General features: G+C 37.8%; 1 long non-coding RNA gene across 1 annotated transcript in view; it reads right to left on the reverse strand.

Annotated features, from left to right (window-relative positions):
- LOC123382778 overlaps positions 1-10,720 on the reverse strand; it is a 99,066-nt gene extending 88,346 nt beyond the window's left edge. The window contains exon 1 of the long non-coding RNA XR_006591688.1: positions 10,645-10,720. This is a non-coding gene — a long non-coding RNA (uncharacterized LOC123382778). The remainder of the gene's footprint in view (positions 1-10,644) is intronic.
- Positions 10,721-23,073: the final 12,353 nt, after the last annotated feature.

Here is a 23,073-nt window from a genome sequence, read left to right on the forward strand (position 1 = left end):
AGTTACTTGATAGTTATCTTAAAATCCTTTTTTTACTTTGCATTATGAGACAATAAATCTAAAAACAAAAGATTTTTAAATCACTGAAAACACATCCTTGAACCATGCCAACAACTTTTGTGTTGTAAAATGGTTTCAACAATTACATGTTCACCTGTCTAAATTTTTTTTTTAATTTTAGGTAGAAAACTTTCATTAAAAATTTTCCAATCTAGGGGCACCTGGGTGGCTCAGTTGGGTAAGCATCTGACTGTGGATCTCAGCTCAGGTTATGATCTCACATACATCGAACCTTGTATCAGGCTCTGGGCTGACAGTGTGGAGCCTGCTTGGGATTCTCTGTCTCCCTCTTTCTCTGTCCCTCCCTTGCTCACACTCTCTTTCTCTTAAAAAGAAATAAACTTTAATTTTATTAAAAAAACCATTTCCAATCCAATGACAAAAATTGTTCAACTTCGTGAATAAAGTAGTAAGCCTGTAGAATATCTATCATGGACATTCACTATATCACTCAAAATAAAACATATGGGGGGGGGCACCTGGGTGGCTCAGTCAGGTGAATGTCCAACTTTGGCTCAGGTCATGATCTTGTGGTTTGTGGGTTCAAGCACCATATCGGGCTCACTGCTGTCAGCCTATCAGGCAGAGCCTGCTTTGGAACCTCTGTCCCCTTTTCTCTGCCTCTCCCCTGCTTATGCTCTCCCAAAAAATAATTTAATAAATAAATAAATAAAACATTTGGTTGCCATTATCTTCATAGGGCAAGATACTGATAATTTTATAGTGTCTATTTTCTCACATAAAATAGAAAAAGAACATAATTTCACACGGAAATTATAAAACCACTAGTTATAAAATCATATTCATAAGAATCAATAGAAAAATTGTGTCAAATGTTCTTGACTCGAATTATAACTACATACAAAAATAATAGAAGGAAAAGTAAAAGAGGTAAAAGAAGGCACACTGCTCTGTTCTAAAGGCAAAAAGCACCTCTTAAGTTTGTTGAAAAAAATTAACAAAATGTTAACTGTGTCCAAGTGTACAATTTTATTCAATATTTATATAATTTAATTTGTTAGAAAAATAATTTGACTTTGTTTTGTCCTATTATAAAAGTTTCATTATAAATTGGGTGATATATAAATTTACATATGCTTTATGTAAAATTTTTTGTAGTCATATTAATTGATTTAAACTCAACATGTTCCCAAAGATAATTTTTTTAAATGTTTATTTATTTTTGACACAGAGGGAGACAGAGCACGAGTGGGGGAGGGGCATACAGAGAGGGAGACGCAGAATCTGAAACAAGCTCTGGGCTCCGGGCTCTGAGCTGTCAGCACAGATCCCGATGTGGGGCTCGAACCCACACACTGTGAGCATATGACCTGAGCCGAAGTCAGACGCTTAACCGACTGAGCCACCCAGGTGCCCCTCCCAAAGATAACCTGATGCTGCTTACAACAATTAGAAATGATAGGGGCGCCTGGGTGGTTCAGTCGGTTGAGCGTCCGACTTCGGCTCAGGTCATGAGCTCACAGTCTGTGGGTTGGAGCCCCACGTCGGGCTCTGTGCTGACAGCTCAGAGCCTGGAGCCTGTTTCAGATTCTGTGTCTTCCTCTTTCTCTGACCCTCCCCTGTTCATGCTGTTCTCTGTCTCAAAAATAAATAAACGTTAAAAAAAAATAAAATAAAAAGAAATGATAGAAAAAAGTTAGTAATGAACAGATGAAAACTAATAATAGGAGACTAAAGCAAAAAACAAAAAAAAGAAAAAGGAAAGAAAAAAAATTAAGCTAACTTTATTCTTTTTTTTTTTAATTTTTTTTCAACGTTTATTTATTTTTGGGACAGAGAGAGACAGAGCATGAACGGGGGAGGGGCAGAGAGAGAGGGAGACACAGAATGGGAAACAGGCTCCAGGTTCTGAGCCATCAGCCCAGAGCCTGACGCGGGGCTCGAACTCGCGGACCGCGAGATCGTGACCTGGCTAAAGTCAGACGCTTAACCGACTGCGCCACCCAGGCGCCCCAAGCTAACTTTATTCTTTGACAGCAGTTTTTCAGGATATTTTTCATTAAGTAAGTGGTTTTGAACAGCGTAATTTGTGATGGCCTAGGGAACAGTTTGACAAAAGACAGAGATTGTCCAAAAATGATTGTGGCTTAGAAAACTTCTGAGCAAAAGTTATCCATATAATATTATAATTTATTTCTGTTAAAGTAATTCTATCCAGAGCTGAAGTTGTACAGTCTCGGTACATAGATAGATCTTCTGAGAATAAACATTTCTAAAGTAGGAACAGGTTGATGCCCTATTTCTCAATTATATGAGAAAGGAGTCAAACTAGAAAGGAATTCCGCATTGTTGTAATGAGATACGGACATTCTGTAACATATAAATCTTTAAGAAGTACATATGCTGATGATGCTTGGCAAGACATGATACCAATGGCTTTACTCTCCCAAAACAGCAAGTCTTATAACAATAATAATGTATCCAAGTTTTTGTGAATCAAATTTATGTCCTCTCTGTTTTAGTCAGGGTTTGCCAGAGACAGAGACCAATAGGAAATTATATACATATATATTTATATATATAATATATATATATATATATATATATATATATATATATATATATTTATTTATTTCCTGGAGAGACCCAGGAAAGCCCATGGTGTAATTCAATCTGATTCCAAAGGCCTGAGGACCAGGGAAGCTGATGGTGTAAATTCCAGTCTAAAGGCCAGAGAGGATGAGATGAGATTACTCAACTCAAGCAGGCAGACAGAAATATAAAGGGGCAAATACCTCCTTCTTCGTTTTTTTTGTTCTATTTAAGCCCTCAACAGATTGGATGATTCCACCCCCATGAGGGAGGGCAATCTACTGAGTCCACCAATTTAAATGCTAATTTCATCTGGGAACACCTTCATATACACACTCAGAAATAATATTTAATCAGGGCCAGTCAAGTTGACATAAGATGTTAACTATCACACTCTGTAACATCCAAAATTTTTGAAGAACCAGAGATACTGAAAAGAGATGCAAGTATTGGAAATAAAGATTACCTTCTAATATCTACCATATTTCATAGAACCTAAGATGCTATGCAGTCAATGATGAACCATTATTTTACGTCTAACCAAGAAAATGAAAAATGTGCCGGTTAATTGTAAGATGCTGTCAATAATAAAATACATACTAGTTTCTGGCATGTAAAATGCAAACATAAGTGTGCATCTAAGAATCTATGAAATATTGCTACAAAATTCATGCTTGCTGTTTGAAATTTGCTACCTGTACAAATTACTTTCAGAAACAAGAAAGCAAGGGCCTAGAAATATCATTAAATGTGATGAAATGTGAAAGACACCTGTGTCCTATTTGATGCTTCTAAATTACCAAAGAGAATATATCAACCAAAGGGATGTGCTCTGTGTAGTTCAGAAAGGGGTGACTTGACAAGCAAAAATGTGTCTGCAGCATTACTGATACAGTTTTAAGGTAAAACAGAACTCTGACCCACTGGGAAATTACATCCCCAGGGCACCGTATGAATATAAATCCCCTGAATCTGCAATTCTATTACGAAACTCAAACTTTTATTTTATCAAGGAGAAAAATATAGTTGTAATATTGAGGGGATATCAGCAGACTATTAAGTTTCTAATTTGCAGAGCTAAAAATTGCTTTTTAAAAAAAGTATGGGGGCGCCTGGGGGGCGCAGTCGGTTAAGCATCCGACTTCAGCCAGGTCACGATCTCGCGGTCCGGGAGTTCAAGCCCCGCGTCGGGCTCTGGGCTGATGGCTCAGAGCCTGGAGCCTGTTTCCGATTCTGTGTCTCCCTCTCTCTCTGCCCCTCCCCCGTTCATGCTCTGTCTCTCTCTGTCCCAAAAATAAATAAAAACATTGAAAAAAAATAAAAAAATTAAAATAAAAAAAATTTAAAAAGTATGTACATATACATGTATGTATGTGTGTGTATTACATAGGAAAATCAGTCTGTATTTCCATGAATTTAGGGGACTACAAGCCAGTGGAATTGAAAGAATTCTGGTAGCAAATGATCTCCCTGGATGTTTTCATAACTTAAAGCAATTAATCACCCTATTCAAACCATATGGGCTCCTGAATCCCATTAGGCAGAATCCTAGTGTTTACAAAATATTGAGGGAAGGGACGCCTGGGTGGCTCAGTCAGTTAGGTCTCTGACTTCAGCTCAGGTTATGTTCTCACAGTTGGTGGATTCCAGCCCTATGTCAGGCTCTGGGCTGACAGCTCAGAGCCTGGAGCCCATTTCAGATTCTGTGTCTCCCTCTCTCTCTGCCCATCCCCCGCTTGTGCATGCACGCGCTCATTCTCTCTCTCAAAAATAAATAAATAAGCATTATAAAAACATTGAAGGAATATTAAAAGACTATGGAATCAGAAGAAGAATTGAACTTCAGGATTAAAGGGAGGGGTATACTAGCAGGATTACTTTTACTGCATGTTATGAGAGGAAAAAAGCCAGTCCTAAAATCTGCACTAATTGTAGGCACTGATCACAAACACAGGACCACCCATGGAGAACCAGAATACAAATTTGTTTTCATTATAACTCTAGAGTTTTTTTGTTTTTTGTTTTTGTTTTTGTTTTGTTTTGTTTTGTTTTGTTTTGAGGGGTTGCAGTGTGAACACTTTAGGTAAAGGGTGGGTGTGGAAATATTTATAAAGGAACATAAATAAAATGAGTTCTTAAGTAACTTCCTCTGAATGAATCTGACTAATCTTGCCAATGTTTTCCTGGCTTCCACGCAATCTTTATCAAACCAGGAAGTGGGTCAGCCAGACCTGGGGCAGACAAGACAATCAGTTGGTATGTAAACAACTGAAAGACTTCTGTAAATCAATAGGGGACTTATAATATTTCTTAGACTCCAAGTCCCTCCCCACCTTTTCATCTTCCTTTACCCTGAATTCATTGGTACAATTAGGTATGCACACAAATCAAGAGTTTGAAATACTAAAGAGCAGTTTAGTAAGAAAGTAGAGATTTTCAGCACTGCAAAAAACATCTACCATGAAGCTAAACAGAGGAGAAATATAATGCTTTGTTTAAAATATGATTCTTCCTAGCTTGATCCTAAGAGTTGCCATTTATAAATAGCCTGTTTTAGTCACAGGTAAGTATGATGGGCTATTTCTTTGAATAAAGTAGCAAATCCTACAGGTATGGTCTGCCAACTCCTTCATCCACATTATCTTTGGACAATCCTTAATTAGACCTTAAGGATTTTGATACACGGCTCAGAGTCTTGCACATCTGCACCTCTCCCCCACCAAAGCTCTTGAAGATTATAAGGACTGTGCAGATAACCCATTCAGTGATCTATGATTTTCAGTATTACTCCATTTCAGCCACCATCCACCACTTTCCAAGGCAACCATTATCATTTAGCTCTGTACTAGCTCAGAAAATTTAACCCATGATATTTCCACTGACTTCTGTACTTCTCTCCCACCTTAACTCATACCTCATTACATTCCTACTTCATGTAGACCCTTATTCCTCGATTTTATTTCAGTCAATCTTCTTTTGAATTTCCTTTCTTTCTGATCATACATTCTCACCACCCAGAGATAACTATTCCTAATACTTTGGTATATAAGGACATTGCAATATTATTGTAACTTGAACAGAAATTTTGTTTCTTTTTGTATGAATTCAAAACCATGAATCCTTTATTGCTTATAATTTTAAATTTCGATGAAAACTCCCTCACTGTGAGGGTCTACATTCTATTCCACTAATTGGAGAGCTTTGCACTTCCCATCTGGGCCTTCAATGCCTCAGGAGTTCAGTGACAGAAAACTCTTTACAAACTAATAGCTAAGATGCAGCAGGGAAGGCAGGTGGCATAGGGTAGACAGATAAACAGGACATCAATTGGCTCACTCCCCAACCCTCCCTTAGCAAAACCCCTACTTTAATTAATATGTTCAGATAAGAAACTCTGACTTTCTTAAAAGATAATGCTCTAAAATGAACCAATCATCAAATAAAAAAGTTTGCAGAAATTAAACACATGATGCTAATAGTAAATAATTCACTATATGTAGAAAGCTAAACTCAAGATAATAAAAGATATGTGAGGGAAATGGGAAATAAAGGATAAAAGAATTAGAGAAGTCCAAGAGATCCAACTTCTAATACATGGGAGGTATGCAAAGAGAAAACAAAAATATAGGAAGGTGCCTAGGTGGCTCAGTCAGTTGAGTGTCCAGCTCTTGATTTCAGCTCAGGTCATGGTCTCACAGTTCATGAGTTTGAGCCCCATATTGGACTCTGTGCTGGCAGCATGGAGCCTGCTTGAGATTCTCCTTCTCTCTCTTTCTGTCTCTCTCTACCCCTCCCTGCCTCTGTCTCTCTCTTAAAATAAATAAATAAAAGAAATTTCAAAACATAGGAGAATTTTACTTTATAAATTTTAAATTATAAATAAAATGTCCTATAGTGAAAAGAGGTTAAAGAGCACCAGCCCGAAAACAATCTCAAACTACAGTGTTACAAAATTTTGGAACACTAGTGAGAAAGAAGAGAACCTAAAAGTATCCAGAGAAAAAGGGAAAGTTAAGTTACAATTAAAAGAAAAAGAGAGATGGCATTGGACTTCTCAGAAACAGCAGCAGTAGACACCAGGAATCAGTGGAAACATACGTGTTAAATCCTGTTAACATACGTGTTAAATATTTTCAAGATGAAATTCTGTAGCTCGCCAAATTCCAGTTAAGTCTGAGGCTAAATGAGGTTTTTTTTCAGACATGCAAGTACCAAAAAAATAAAGTGAAAAAAAAATGTACCTCTTAAGTACTCCTTTATAAGGAACTATTGGATGACTGCTACAGTTAAAATAAGGGCATAAAACAAGAAAGAGGAATATAGTAAGTCTTGTTAAACTAGGTAGCCTAAATAGAAAAGTGACAAAATTCAGTTCTACTTTGATGATAAATCTTAAAGAGCCAGGATGAGACATTCAGCAGGTCTAGAAGAAACTGCTTAAATTGGAACAAGATGACAAAGGGCTTGGGGGTTGTCTCCAGAAAACCTATGGAATTGAGAGATTATTTGTTATGTTTGAGACAGCAATTTGAAAAACAGAATATTTGCCAAAACGAAGCACAGATGTTAAAAATGAGAAAACTAAAAACTAAGCAACTGAAAAAGCTAAGTAAATTTGAAAGAAAAACTAAATTTGGGCCAGACAAGAAAAGCTGATTAAGCTGTAAGTACACTGCTTGGTTCTGAGTTTTTATATAGTCACAATAATGTGAACATTCTGTTGATGTGACCACAAATTGTGATAAAGTTAGATTAGGATGATGGAAGAAGAGATAAACAGAAAATAAGAGAGCAAAACACTTATCTGCACTATAAGAAATTAATAGAAAATGTATAAAATTGATAAACCAAGAAATAGTATAATACCTAGAAATTTATTTTTATTTTTTAAAATATTTATTTTGAGAGAGAACGCAAGCAGGGTAGGGGCAAAGAGGGAGGGAGGGAGAGAGACTCCCAAGGAGGTTCCTCACTGTTGCACACAGCCTGGTGTGGGGCTTGAACTCATGAACTGTGAGATGGTGACCTGAGCCAAAATCAAGAGTCAGCCACTTAAATGACTGAGCCACCCAGGCACCCCAGTATATCTAGAAATTTAAAGATTAATCCTAAAATTAAAAACTAAGAACTAAAACAGGTTGTTTCAGGGGAGTAGTAATGGTTCAGATAGAGACAGTTCTTCTCTTTGTGACTTATTTGATAAGCAAGTTTTGTGCATTTGCAATATCAGTAAAATTATAGTTAATTTAAAAATAAGCTACTTTAGGGGCACCTGTCTGGCTCAGTCAGTACAGCATCTGACTCTTGACCTCAGGGTCATGAGTTTAAGTCTCACGTCGGGTGTAGAGATTACTTTTAAAAATGCATTTAAAAAAGTTACTTCACATATTTTTCCATTTATAAGAGGGTGGAAACTGAATATAATCTTCTAGAGGTAACACAGAAGGAAAAGCAAGGGTAATTTGGGAGGAATGATGATGGTTTCATTTGGGGGCATGTTCACAGGCTGGAATTGTTGGACATGACACCAAAATCTAAATCTGCAGACCATGCCTTTGACCTTCAGCCTCATATGTCTGATGGTCTGCTGACCATATTTCCTTGGATGTCTTCTTCACCATTATCTCAAGTCAGCCTTATCAAAACTAACTTGATGATCATCACTATCTCCACATCACCACTCTTGTATTCTCTCTCTCATTTGGTAGCATTATCATCAACCATTCACCCAACCTAGAAATATGGAGTCACCCTTAACTACTCCCTTTAACTCACTCGTGAAAGACATTTTCCAAGTTCTGCTAATATTACTACCTAAAATTTTTTAATATGTACTTTTACCCATTTTCACTTGTCTAATTCAATATTTCTTCATTCAAAGCCTGAGTTACAACAGTCTGTTCATAATGTTATCTCCCTCAATTCTATCCTTCATTTAATCACCAGTGATCTTAATTATGTTTACACTTCCACAAAACCAGTGGTTCTTAAACCTGTTGTATGTGTATGTGCATGACCAATTTTAGAAAAGGAAAATGTTTAGTGATATTAATTTAAGAACAAAAAGACTCAAGGTGCCTGGGTGGCTCAGTCCATTGAGTGTCTGACCCTTGATTTCGGCTCAGCATTGGTTCCCTTGGTTCTCAGTCTTTCAAACTACACAACTGGCTTTCCTGGGTCTCCAACTTCCATAGATGTATGTGCATATGTGTATGTATATGTATATCAAGCCCCGTATCTGGCTCTGCACTGATAGTGTGGATCCTGCTAGGGATTCTCTTTCTCCCTCTCTCTCTGGCCTCCCCCATTTGCGTGCATGCACATGTACATGCACATTCCCTCTCTGTCTCTCTCAAAATAAATATTTTTTAAAAAAAAAGAATAGAGGGGCGCCTGGGTGGCGCAGTCGGTTAAGCGTCCGACTTCAGCCAGGTCACGATCTCGCGGTCCGTGAGTTTGAGCCCCGCGTCAGGCTCTGGGCTAATGGCTCAGAGCCTGGAGCCTGTTTCCGATTCTGTGTCTCCCTCTCTCTCTGCCCCTCCCCCGTTCGTGCTCTGTCTCTCTCTGTCCCAAAAATAAATAAAAAATGTTGAAAAAAAAAAAAGAATAGAAAGACTCAAGGAACTCTGAATACTTCGGTAATCATTACAAATCAATTATTAGCACACTGTCACAACAAATGTCAAATTACATTCATTTATCCAATCAAAGATTAGTAACCAAGCACTCACTACTATGTGGCAGAGGGTGTGGGGGATACTGCAGTGGCCAAAGCATTTGACTCCTTGCTTTTATGGAGCATACATTTCAGTGAGGGTGGACACATAATTAACAAAGAAACAAATAGGTAGTGATGAGTACTATAAAGAAAGCAGCACACAAGTTTGGGTAGGTTATTTTAGTTAGGGAGGGCAGTAAAGGCTCAATGATTTGGTGACATCTGAACAGAGACTTGAAAGAAGTTGAGAGTGCCATGTGGGTATTTGAGAGAAAGGTGTTTCAAAAAAAGGAAACAGAATGTACATTCTGAAGTAAGGGTGCTTGGAGTATTTGAGGAACAGCAAGAGCCCAGTTGGAGTGGAGTTGGGCAAGAAGGAAACTGATAGAAGATGAGGTCAGAAAGGAAGACATAGGCTTGGTCATCTAGGACCTCATAGGCCATGGTGATGACTTTGGATTTATCCTAAATGTGATAGAGAGTCTCTGGGAGCTTTGAACAGAGGTGTGACACGTACTGATTACACATTGTGGATCTTTCTACTCTTGTAATTCTTATAAATCACAGCATCCGACATCTCTTCTGTCCTGTTTCTGCTGACTTTGTAAAGAGAAGGATCTCTCTGTTTCTTGATTTAATGGGATGAGTTTGGGAGGAGAGGAAGAATAGTGGATGCAAGTCTTCAGTCCAGATGGAGGACTGTCTTAATGTACAAACAGCCTAGAATAGAGATATTGAATTTTTTAGGAAACCTATTGTTGATTGAGAGATTCTACCAATTTACAAGTCTTTGACTTTATATTAAGATACATAATATTAATATGCCTAATGTAAATATACAAAAAGAACATGCATTCTGTCTTCCCACCCCTGCTCTGGGGTACATCACAAAGCATTCCTGAGTTGACCGACAATGAAGAGTATTATGCACAAATTATTTTTTTCCCATTGTGGACTAGTTTTTCCATGTGGCAAGAAAGATGGTTGATGGGTATTTCCTAATTATATACTTCCATCTCCAAGACCCAGAAGAGAAACCCTCTTCTCTAATTTCAATAAAAAACTCCAAAATGAAAGCCTCTGGTTGGCCTGGCTGGGATCACGTGTTCATTTTTGGCTCAATCACGTAGCTAGAGGAATGAATGAGTCACTCTGACAGGCCAGGTACAAATCAGATACCCAACCCAGCCCTGGGGAGAAGATACTACGATGGATAGTTGAGCAGGAAGCGGAGGGAAAACCAGACAGATAAAATACATAAGCATCTACTATAAATGGTATACAAAATCTTTGACAATCTGAAGACTGCTTACCTCTACGGCCTTATCTTCTTCCACTCCTTAAATCAGATTATACTCCGGAAGTACAGCAGAATAGCTGGAATGAGCTTTAAAATGAGCAGATCCAGGTTTGCATCAGAAATTTGCAATTTACTATATATGACTTTGGGTAATTTTTATAATCTCCCTAAGCCTTAATTTCTTTAAAAAATTTTTAATGTTTATTTATTTTTTAGAGACAGAGTGTGAGCAGGGGAGGGGCAGAGAGAGAAGGAGACACAGAATGTGAAGCAGGCTGCAGGCTGCCAGTGCAGAGCCTGACGTGGGGCTCAAACCCACTGACTGCGAGATGACCTGAGCCAAAGTCAGACGCTTAACCAACTGAGCCATCCAGGTGCCTCAAGCCTTGGTTTCTTAATTTGCTTAATGTGGTAAATAATTGGACAAAAGGAAATGATGCAAGAAAAACACTTGGCAAGGGTCTCCTAGGTAGCAGGTGTGAGATTTTAGGGAATTGATAAATAGCATCCCTCTTTTCCTCTTTTAAGTTTGTTCAATTTAAGGGTGCCTGGCCGGCCCAGTCAGTTGAGCATCAGACTTCAGCTCAGGTCATGATCTCACAGTTCACGAGTTCAAGCCCCACATTGGGCTTGCTGCTGCCAGTGAGGAGCCCACTTTGGATTCTCTGTCCCCTTCTCTCTCTGTCCCTCCCCCACTCTCTCTCTTTAAAAGCTGGTTCAAAGAGATACTAGAGAATCAGAAAATGGAAATACCTTTAAAACATGTCAAATAATTTTTTATGTTTAAAACCCTTCAGGGGCACCTGGGTAGCTCAGTGGGTTAAGCGTCCGACTTCGGCTGAGGCCATGATCTTTTGGTTCGTGAGTTCGAGCCCCGTGTTGAGCTCTGTGCTGACAGCTCAGGGCCTGGAGCCTGCTTTGGATTCTGTGTCTCCCTCTCTCTCTCTGTTCCTCCCCACTTAAACTCTGTCTCTCTCTCTCTCTCTCAAAAATAAATAAAGATAAATAAATAAATACATAAATAAATAAATAAATAAAACCCTTCAGAGATTTCTCATCTCGCCTAGAGTAAAAGCTATCACCTATATGGCCCTGAATTCATCTTCTACACTCCCCAATATCTGTTACCTCTCTGCCCTCATTTCTATGGTTTCCCCTGTGCTCACTTTACACAGCCACACTAGCTTCATTACTCTTCTTCAAACTTTCAAGAAATCTCTCCTCAGATTCTTTATCCTTGCTTTTCCCACTTTTGGCCAAGACCACGAAACCCATGGTTGCACATGGCTTCCTCCCCCACTTACGGAAGGAAATAGACATAGTCTCTGTCCTCATTGGGCTTATAGTCTAGTGGGGAGATGAGCATTAAATGCATAAACAAACAAATACTAAATGAGTACAAAGGGTGGTATTATGATAGAAAAATACCTGTACTCATACTCTAAGAGAATAATGGGGCAGAATTGTCACATTTAGAATGGTAAACTAAGGAAAGGTCATTTAACCTGGCAATGGTATGCAAATCACATAATCAGAAAGTACAGACTTTGTCTAAGACCATTATCCAGCTTAGTAGAAATGGAACAATAATGAAGTATCACCTGAGAGCCAGGTAGACAAGTAGTCAGGGTCTGGAATGTTCAGTCATACCCAGTCTCTGGCAGATGGAAATTCAGGAGCAGAAAATTCAGTATATGAGGGAATCCAATTAAAAGGGAATCAGTCTAATAGGATCAGAGTCTAACCAAGAGCACAATTCATTCGATGCTCTACTAAGAGCTCTTCCCTGGATTTTCTTAAAATCTTAGAATTGTTCTTAGAATATAGTGGGGCTCTTTCTGTACTTTTCAATCAGAATGCAAGTAAGTAAAGATGATATCATTTTAGAAGTAATCTTAACTCTTTTCAAATTGACTTACAATTTTTTTCAGTAATTCTAGAAACAGGAAGTTGCATAAATAGTACATACAGTCCTGTGTAAGCTTTGCCTAACACCCCCTAATGGTGACATCTTCTTTTAACATCTTACATACACGATATCAAAACCAGAAATGAACACTGATACAATACCGCTGTGATAGTGAATTTTGTGCGTCAACTTGACTGGGCCACAGGATGCCCAGATAGCTGCTTGTGTCTGTGTTAGTATTTCTGGAGGAGATTAGCATTTGAATCAGCAGACTGAGTAAAACACATGGCCATCCCTAATGTAAGTGGGCATTATCTAATTCCTTGAAGACCTGGATAAAACAAAAAGGTGGAAGAAAGTTGAATTTACCCTTTCTCCTCCTGACTGTTGAATGGAGACAAGGATGTCCTCCTGTTCCCTGTGTTCCTGGTTCTCAGGCCTTCATACTTGGACTAGAATTGACAGCATTGGTTCCCTTGGTTCTCAGGCTTTCAAACTACACAACTGGCTTTCCTGGGTCTCCAACTTCCAGACATGTATGTGTATATGTGTATGTACATGTGTATATGTGTATGTACAGTCTGGCCCTGTTTCTCTGGAGAATCCTAATACAAATGCTAATTAGATTACATACCTTATTTAGTTTTCATTAGTTTTTATATGTACTCATTTGCTTATATGTGTATATTTGTATGTGTGTTTACTTCTATGTAATTTTGATACCATAAACAGAATCATGTAGCTAATGTTGAAATCAACATACAGAACTACTCATACAACTCAATATCTAAAAGTAATCTGATTAAAAATGTGCTGAGGATCTGAATAGATATTTTTCCAAAGAAGACATACAGATTACCATTGTCATATAAGTACATGAAAATGTGCTCAACATCACTATTTATCAGGGAAATGCAAATCAAAAGCACAATGAGAGACCACCTCACACCTGTTAGAATGGCTATTATCAAAAAGATAAGAAATAACAAATGTTGGTGAGAATGGAGGAAAAAGAAGTCTTGTGCACTGCTGGTGGGAATATAATTGGTGCAGCATAATGGAAAAAAAGTATAGAGGTTCCTTAAAAAATTAAAAATAGAACTAACCATATGATCCAGCAATTCCATTTCTGGATATTTATCCAAAGGAAACAAAGATACTAACTTGAAAGGGTATTTGTAGCCCCATGTTCATTGCAGCAGTATTTACAATGGCCAAGACATGGAAACAACCTAAGTATCTACTGATGGATAAATGGATAAAGAAAATGTGGGACAGACACACACATACACACACACACACACACACACACACACACACACACAAACACACACACACACATACAGGGATGTTATTCACCCAAAAACAGAAAAAAAATCCTGCCATTTGCAACAATGTTGATGGACCTTGAGAACATTGTGCTAAGTGAGGTAAGTCAGAGAAAGACAAGTACCATAAAATCTAACTTACATGTGGAATCTGAAAAACACCACAGACCTCACAGATACAGAGACCAGATAGGTGGCTGCCAGAGGCAGCCCAGAGAGTATGGGCAAAATGGGTGAAGAGAGTCAAAAGGTATAGACTACCAATTATAAAGTAAGTCCTGGGGATATAACGTACAACATAGTGACTGTAGTTAATACTATTGTATTGTATATTTGAAAGTTGTTAAGAGAGAAGCTCTTAAAAGTTCGCATAACAAGAAAAAAATTGATAACTATGTGTGGTGATGAAAACAAAAAATAACAAGATACAGAACTGTTCCACGGCATGTAGGAATTCTTTGTGCTCCTCTGTTATAGTCATACTTCCCCAACCCTATCCCTGCCCTTTAATTATTCTCCATTTTCATAGTTTTGTTATTTGGGAATGTTATATAAATGGAACCCTATAGCCTTTTGAGACTATCTTTTCCCATTAAGTGTGATGCCCTTGAGATCTATCCAAATTGTTGCATGTATTGCATGTTGTTGCATTCGTTTGTATTGCTGAGCAGTGTCCCACTGCATGTATATACCAGGGTTTGCTTAACCATTCACCCCCTGAAAGACATCTTGGTTGTTTCCTTTCGAATTTACTTTTTAAAAAGCAAGTCATTTGCAAACCTTGGGTCTTTTGCTTTTGTAAAGAACTTTCAATCCACCTCAGAAGTGATAGGTTCATTGATTAAGAGTTTCTGAGCAAGATGAATGCACTCAGAAGTGGGAGCATCACATGGGGTGTCACTCTGAATAAATATGACCTTACACGGGTGAGCACTAGTTGATAGCCTAATCCTAAATGGTGTCAGGTCTCAGGAGGCTGTCCAGGGAGTGGACCAGGGATGGTGGGCATGAGGCCAAGAGGGCTGGTCCAATTGAAATGTTACATAGGAGTAAGGAGGAGGGATGACAGGGGGAAATGTGTACACATGAGCAAAGCATCACCTTTCCTGTAGTTCTGAAACAGGAAATATGACAACATGGGAGTCATTTATACTTCTCATTTCCCTCAAGTTACCAGCGGATAGACTGTCACTGCCCCTCAGTGCCACACCCCTTTGAGCCTGCATTTTATGCCCAGCAATAGCCATTTCATTACTGATTTTACAAAGCCTTATATGGAAAGAAAACAAACAAATGAAAAAAGGAAATGTCATGTGTTTCAGAAGAATGTGCTCTCTTTTAACTCAATGAATTTTCTATACATTTGAAGTTAACTTCAGCTCACCTTGGGTAAATAATTTATCCCATCTAGACCTTCAGTTGCTAAATCTGCAGAGAATATTCACATCTTATCATCCTGAAGGCAATGAAAATTCCTTGAACTGACATTTTCATTATTTTATTAAAATATTGTTCTTGAAGCTACAGGCCAATGTCTCTGATGAAAATAGATGCAAAAATCCCCAACAAAATATTAGCAAACAGAATCCGACAATACATTAAAAAATCATTCACCACAATCAAGTGAGATTTATTCCCAGGATGCAAGCATGGTTCAATATTTGCAAATCAATTAATGTGATATATCACATCAATAAGAGAAAGGATAAAAACCCTATGATCGCTCCATAGTTACAAAAAAAGTATTTGACAAAGTACAACATCCATTCATGATAAAAAAAAAAAAACCCTCAACAAAGTAGGTTTAGAGGGAACATACCTCAACATAATAAAGGCCATATATGAAAAACCCACAGCTAACATCATCCTCAATGGGGAAAAACTGAGACTTTCCCCCTAGGGTCAGGAACAAGACAGGGATGTCCACTGTTGACACTTTCATTCAACATAGTACTAGAAGCTCTAGCCACAGCAATCAGACAACAAAAAGAAATAAAATGCACACAAGTTGGTAAAGAAGAAGTAAAATTTACATTATTTGCAGATGACATGATACCAAATATAGAAAACCTAAAGATTCCATGAAAAAACTATGAGAACTGATAAATGAATTCAGTAAAGTCACAGGATACAAAATCAATACATAGAAATCCATTGCATTGCTATACACTAATAATGAAGCAACATAACGAGCAATTAAGAAAGCAATCCTATTTTCAATTGCACCAGAAACAATAAAATACCTAGGAATAAACTTGACCAAATAGGTGAAAGAGCCCTGTTCTGAAAACTATAAGACATTGATGAAAAAAATTGAAGATGGCATAAATGGGAAGATATTCCATGCTTATGGGAAGAACAAATATTGTTTAAATGTTCATACAACCCAAAGCAATCTACAGATTCAATGCAATCCCTACCAAAATACCAGCAGCATTTTTCACAGAACACAGAACATAGAAACTGAAGTTTCTATGGAACCACTAAAGACCCCAAATAGCTAAAACAATCTTGAAAAGAAAAACAAAGTTGGAGGTATCATCATTTTAAATTTCAATTTGTATTACAAAGCTGTAGTAATCAAAACAGCATGGTGCTTGCACAAAAATGGACACATAGATCAACAGAACAGAACACAAAGGCCAGAAACAAACCCACGATTACATGGTCAATTAATCTTCAACAAAAGAGGCAAGAATATGCAATGGGAAAAGGACACTCTCTTCAACAAATGGTGTTGGGAAAACTGGATAGTTACATGCACAAGAATAAAACTGGACCACTCTCTTACACCATACACAAAAATAAACTCAAAATAAATTAAAGATCTAAATGTGAGACCTGAAGTAATAAAAATCCTAGAAGAGAGAACAGGCAGTAATTTATCTGACATTAGCTGTAGCCACATTTTTCTAGATATGCCTCCTGAGGCAAGGGAAGTAAAAGCAAAAATAAACTACTGGAACTACACCAAAATAAAAACCTTCTGCACAGTGAAGGAAATAATCAACAAGACTAAAAGAACAACCTACTAAATGACAGAAGATATTTACAAATGGAACATCTAATAAAGTTAATATCCAAAATATATAAAGAACTCATACACCTCAACACCAAAAAACCCCTAATAATCTAATTAAAACTGGGCAGAAGAAATGAACAGAAATTTCTCTAAAGAAGACATACAGATGGTCAATAAACACATAAAAAGATGCTCAACCTCACTAATCACCAGGGAAATGTAAGTCAAAACTACAATGAGATATCATCTCACACCTGTCAGAATGGCTAAAGCAAAAAACACAAGAAACAATAAGTATTGGCAAGCATGTGGAGAAAAAGCCACCTTCTTGCACTGTTGATGGGAATGAAAACTGGTACAGCCATTGTGGAGGTTCCTCAAAAAACTAAAAATAGAACTATGATCCAGTAACCACAGTGCCGGGTATTTACTCAAAGAACAAAAAAAAAACACAGCAATTTGAAGGGATGTATGAACCCCTATGTTTATTGCAGCATTATTTACAATAGCCAAGATATGGAATCAGCCCAAGTGTCTCTCTCTCTCCCTCTCTCTCTCTCTCTCTCTGTATATATATATATATATATATATATATATATATATATATACACACACACACATATATATATATATATATTATTCAGCCATAAAGAAGAATGAAATGTTGCCATTTGCAACAACATGCCTGGATCTAAATAGTATAATGGTAAAAAAAATAAGCCAGTCAAAGAAAGACAAATACCATATGATTTCACTCATATGTGGCATTTCAGAAACAAATGAACAAAGGAGAAAAGAGAGAGAGAGAGAGAGAGAGAGAGAGAGAGAGAGAGAGAGAGAGAAACAAAGAAACAGACTCCTAACTCTAGAGAACAAACAGACGGTTACCACAGGGGAGGTGGGTAGAGGGATGGGTAGAACAGGTGATGGGGATTAAGAGTACACTTATCATGATGAGCGCCGAGTAACGTATAGAGTTGTTGAATCACTATATTGTACATCTGAAGCTAATATATTTGTATGTTAACTATACTTAAATTAAAGTTTAAAAATTAAAAAAAATATATTGTTCTTTCAAAATATTCTTTGGGAGAGAGGTTTTGTGAGGCTCTAGGTAAGCAAAAACATATTTTAGACACAGTCCCTGCTCTCAATAGGCTCACAATTTAATGTAGAAAAACAATGTTGAATGTATAAAGCATTGAGTATATACAAATGCCTTAACCCAGCAATTAGAAATAAGTATCTCTTGGGTCACCAGGGTGGATCAGTTAGTTACATGTCTGACACTTGATTTTGGCTCAGGCCATGACCTCACAGTTCGTGAGATCAAGCCCAACATTGATTCTCTTTCTCCCTGTCTCTCTGCATCTCTCTCTCTCTCTCTCTCTCTCTCTCTCTCTCTCTCTCTCAAAGTAAATAAATAAATATTTTTAAAAAAGAAATGTTCCTTGACATTTTCTTCTTCAAATAAATTTTCCTCTCCCTTAGCAGTCCTTAGATATAGTCCTTGCGCTCTGCGACCATATCCCTTCTATCCTTCCAGACTGCTTATCTGAGTACTTGCTATGGGATCACTCCTGGATCTCTTTAGGCTCTCAGTCTTTTGTATCTTTGGTGTATCCTTTTCTTCAGCTCCCTTCTGCCTTTTGTTCTGCCCTTTTCCAGAATAAATATAATGGTTAACCACCTCAATAGTTCTTTTGCCAAAACCTTAAGCTCTCTTGCCCTCTCCATCCCCTTTTTTGAAAGAAACTAACTGTCCACTTTCTGCACACTTTCTTCACATTTTCTCCACACTAACTCCACACTCTTTTCATGTTTTCTCTACACTTACTCCATATTCATGCACCAGAATTTAAATGAAAAAGCCACACAGGAGAGAAAACTGGTACTCTTACACATTTATGATTACTAAATTCAAAGGTGCCCTCAGTATTTCTGGTAACACCACTGTGTTTCTCTGACCATCTTTCTCTCTCTTTTACAAGAGGGCTTTTCCACATCTTCTCTCTCCTCAAACTTGTGCCATAGGCCCATTCTTCCTCTTCCTCCCTGAAAATGACCTGCCTTCATCCTAACAGAGAATATAGAGGTCAGTATAGGTAAGCTCCAACAAGTTCCTCCTATTATATCTAGAAAATATCCCAACACATCCATTATCTCTTCTTTTCTGGTCCTTTTACCTCTGCATATATATTAGTCTTTCCCATCAGCATCTGAACATGCATGTCCATCTCAGAACAAAACTCCTCCCTTAATCTCACTTCCAATTTCTCAGTTAATATTGTCCTTCCTCTTCTACCCAGTTTACCATAAAAAATACAAAGCTATTTTTTAATATGATAATTATAGTTTGCACCCCATAGCTGTTCACTAGTACTATCCTCCTTACCTATTCTTTTTCTAGCAAAAGACCATGCTCTCAGCTACAGAGGTCCCAGGCTTGATCAATTGTGGTCACTCTCTGGCCTCAACAATTGGTGATTGATCCCATGACCTGTGTAACTCAGGAGCCAATAAAGAAAACAGAAACCACACTGAGTATTTCAAAGAGAGATGAATTAACCCAGAGAACTCTTCCCATAAGCATAGAAAGGTTGAAAGAGCAAAAAGGATATTAATAACTGTTAAGTTTGCAGAAGAAAAAGAGGTGAGGAGTAGAGACATAGGAGTTCACAGGAGGAAGCCCTGTAGACTGGGTGCTCCAAGCTATAGGGGAAAGATCTCCAATTTTGAGAATTGGCTGGCCAGATCCTTGGACAGCCTGGGCAGTACAGCCCAGTAGGTGACATGAAGCAGAACAATGGTTAACTCCAACTACTAAAGGAATACATCCTGGTAGCTGCTGGTTCCTCTAAGGAATATATTGAAGGGAGTGCTGGGAGTTCAGAAAGATATTGGAAGCTGGAGCTACTTTCCCCTGCTGCTGGAGTGTGAGATGGAAACTGGGAAAAGGGGAAGAAATTCCTTTCTTCCTTCCTATTGCCTTCTAATTCTCCTCTAGTGCCTCCCATTCATAGACCCTGATAAGAAACTAGCTGACAAAAGAATATGAGAAACATCGTCTGCTGAGTCCTAGCCCAAGTACCACAAAGCAGAATATAAGTTTAGAGTTGGTAAAAACCTGGCATACGACCTAAGCTGGAATTGGCTTGTAAATCCAGATCAATAGGAACTTCTTTTTCCTTTCAACTTCTAGGGCCATAAGATTGATCTCAGAGTGCAGGCAACACATGGAGAAGCCTGACCAAAGGTAATAGCGGAACGAATCAAGTAGGAACGGGTGAGTCCCAGCACTAGGACTGCCCAGCTTCTAAGTCCCTAAAATTCTAAGATGTAGCAGAAAAGGGATGGAAGAACCATCAATTTCCATCCAGGGGAGGGAAAGGTTGCCCTATAAATAAATTTTAGAGGTTCTTTTAATAACAAAAGTTGTATTTTGGTTATGTCAAGAAGTATGCTTGTTCAATGTAATAGTTACTCCAAAAGCTTTGAAGGGGGGACTGGAGAAGGAAAAGCAAGGGAAGGAGACAGAGAAGCTCTTATCAAGGAAGTAAAAAAGATCAAAACAATGTTGTAGAAGTCAAAGATGGAGAGCGTTTCAAGAGCTGGACAGTAATGCCCAATGTCGTTGAATAAATTACCCAACGAGGGATTAATTAGGTTAATACTCCTTGTTCCTAATTTTAATAATCTTAGTATAATTTCTTTCCAGATTCCTGATTCAAACTGAGGGTAAGATTCTTTGTTTATAGTTTGCAGAATTCACTTTCTTCTCCTTTATGGAAAATCAAAGAATTAAGTTAAAGAGTGAGTACCTTAATATATGCTATCACTCAGAGAATGCACAGAAAACAAGAACATGGCTCAGCTCCTTTTCTGAAGGAACTTACAGGCTAGCCAGGGTGACCCTTATGTAAATTAAGGAGCTCTGAATCTTCAGCCAATTTTAGAAGAGAGTTGTGAGTCTTATTCTCTAAGGAATACATAGTAGAAATTATTCTGTTAAAAATCATAAGATACTTGCTAGGTCTTTTTTAATTTCATACTCTGTGCACTCATTTTTAGGGCTGCCATAACATAATGCCACATGCCAGGTAGCTTAAACAAAACAAATTTATTTTTTTACAGTTCTGGAGATTAGAATTCCAAGATCAAGATGCCAGCAGATTTGGTTCCTCCTGAGGCCTGTCTCCTTGGCTTGCGGATGTCTGCCTTCTCTCTGAGTCCTTACCTGATCTTTCCTCTGTACACATCTGTGTCCTAATCTACTTTTCTTATAAGAACTCCAGTCATATTGGATTAGGGCACACCGCTATGACCTAATCTTACCTTAATTACCTCTATAATGTCCTAGTTCTAAATACAGTCACATTTGGAGTTACTGGGGGTTAGGATTTCAACATATGAATCTGGGGACAACACAATTTTAGGCCATAACACCCTGAACACCAATTCTACACAATGTGGTGATTTGTACAGTCAAGTTAAGATGATCCATAAGAGCAGGGATATTCCACATGGATGAAGATAGTTTTTCTAATCCGGTAAAAAACTTTTTTTTAAATTCACATTACTTCAAACTATTAAAAAATATCTGGGAAGAAACATCATCTACCTAATAAAAATTAGCACTTATAACGGTGTTCCCTTAACTTTTGGCCAAACTACCTGCTGACATGAAGCTTCTGGGCTTGGGTTACTTTCTCTGCTTTTCATGGCAATAGTTGGATGTGATAACTGCTGTTCTCATTCCAATCCAGATTCTTTAAAGAAAAGCCCTTGGGAGTGTGTATACTGTTTACTTTTTACAACCCTGCATGGCAACAGGATTTAGTGTCTCCCTCATTTTAAAAGCTCCTTTCCACGCCCCTCACAAGGCCCCCTGGGAGAAAAACATTTTCCGCATATTCTGCTTATGTATCTTAGTAGCTGATTATACTTGTATGTTGGTTTCCAAAATACTACCCGTTATAACTTGCACAACCTGGAAGCTTGCATATCGGTTCATTATGCAAAAGTCTACACTTACACGAAAATCTGTCTCCCTTTTCCTGCAGGCATCAAGTTGCAGCGCCCTGCCCTTTCACGCCATTCATAGGGTTTGGGAGGGTAGGGCAATGGCAGAACACATACTCATACATCACTGCCATAGCTGAAGAACAGGCTGGTCTTCACACTCTTCAAGGGAAATTATGTGTCTTCTATTAGAAAGCAGGGAGGGAAGCCCTACATCTCCTACTCTAAGAAATTCCTTTGGGGAACTGGATGGTGCTGTTACCTGCCACATAGGATGAGACCATGCCTAGAAACAGTGAAAGCCAAACAAACGTGTAAACAAAATCCTCTTTATTAATGGCAGATCATTACATTAAGTAATACCAAAAGTAAATGAGTATGCAGATATCAACTGTAACTCTAAGAAATTCTACTCTTATTTATTCTCAATGGGATAAATATAGTATTTTAGAATTTAGATGTAGGGAAAGTGCATCCCCCTTCTCCCCACCGGGAGACACCCTTTTCTCTAATAATGTAAACTATGTAACAGATTTTCCAACCATGATGCCTTGGCTCACAAGTATATCCTGGAGTGTTTATAGGTGTGCCCAAATATTGATCTTCTCAGCCCTCAGGTTATCTGGATCCCAGGATAGATAATTCAGGCTCCTCTGCTTTTTACCATGTTCCTTAAAATAATTATAATGTTTGGTTTGTAATACAATGTCAGTTATTATATAATAAGTAAAAAGCCCTGTTGTAACTGACTATATTTTTCTTTTCTTTTTTTTTCCTTGTATGTCAGGAAGCTCTGAGACAAATGTGAAGTTCAACTACATAAATTGTTATAGAGTTAGGATATTTTCATTTTCTTTTCTCCCTGTGTTCCTATTTTCTATATTATTAACCTTACTTTGCATGTCTTTTATGCAGATAAATCCTTTTGGAAAGAAACAAGATAAAAATTTCTATTAGTGGTATTAGGGAAGTTGAAATACAAAATGTAACCATAAAAACACTTCCCTGGCTGTTTTATGTTATTCATATTCATGACCATGCTAACAAGAAAAATGACTGTTGATGAAATCCTCCAGTAGACTGCAGTTAAGCATAGGTTTTCATATTTAATTCTCAGTTATTTCTTCCACATTTTCATTTATTATATTTCTTAAAAAGTAT

The sequence above is a fragment of the Felis catus genome, chromosome F1 (assembly GCF_018350175.1).
Source record: "Felis catus isolate Fca126 chromosome F1, F.catus_Fca126_mat1.0, whole genome shotgun sequence".
NCBI lineage: Eukaryota > Metazoa > Chordata > Mammalia > Carnivora > Felidae > Felis > Felis catus.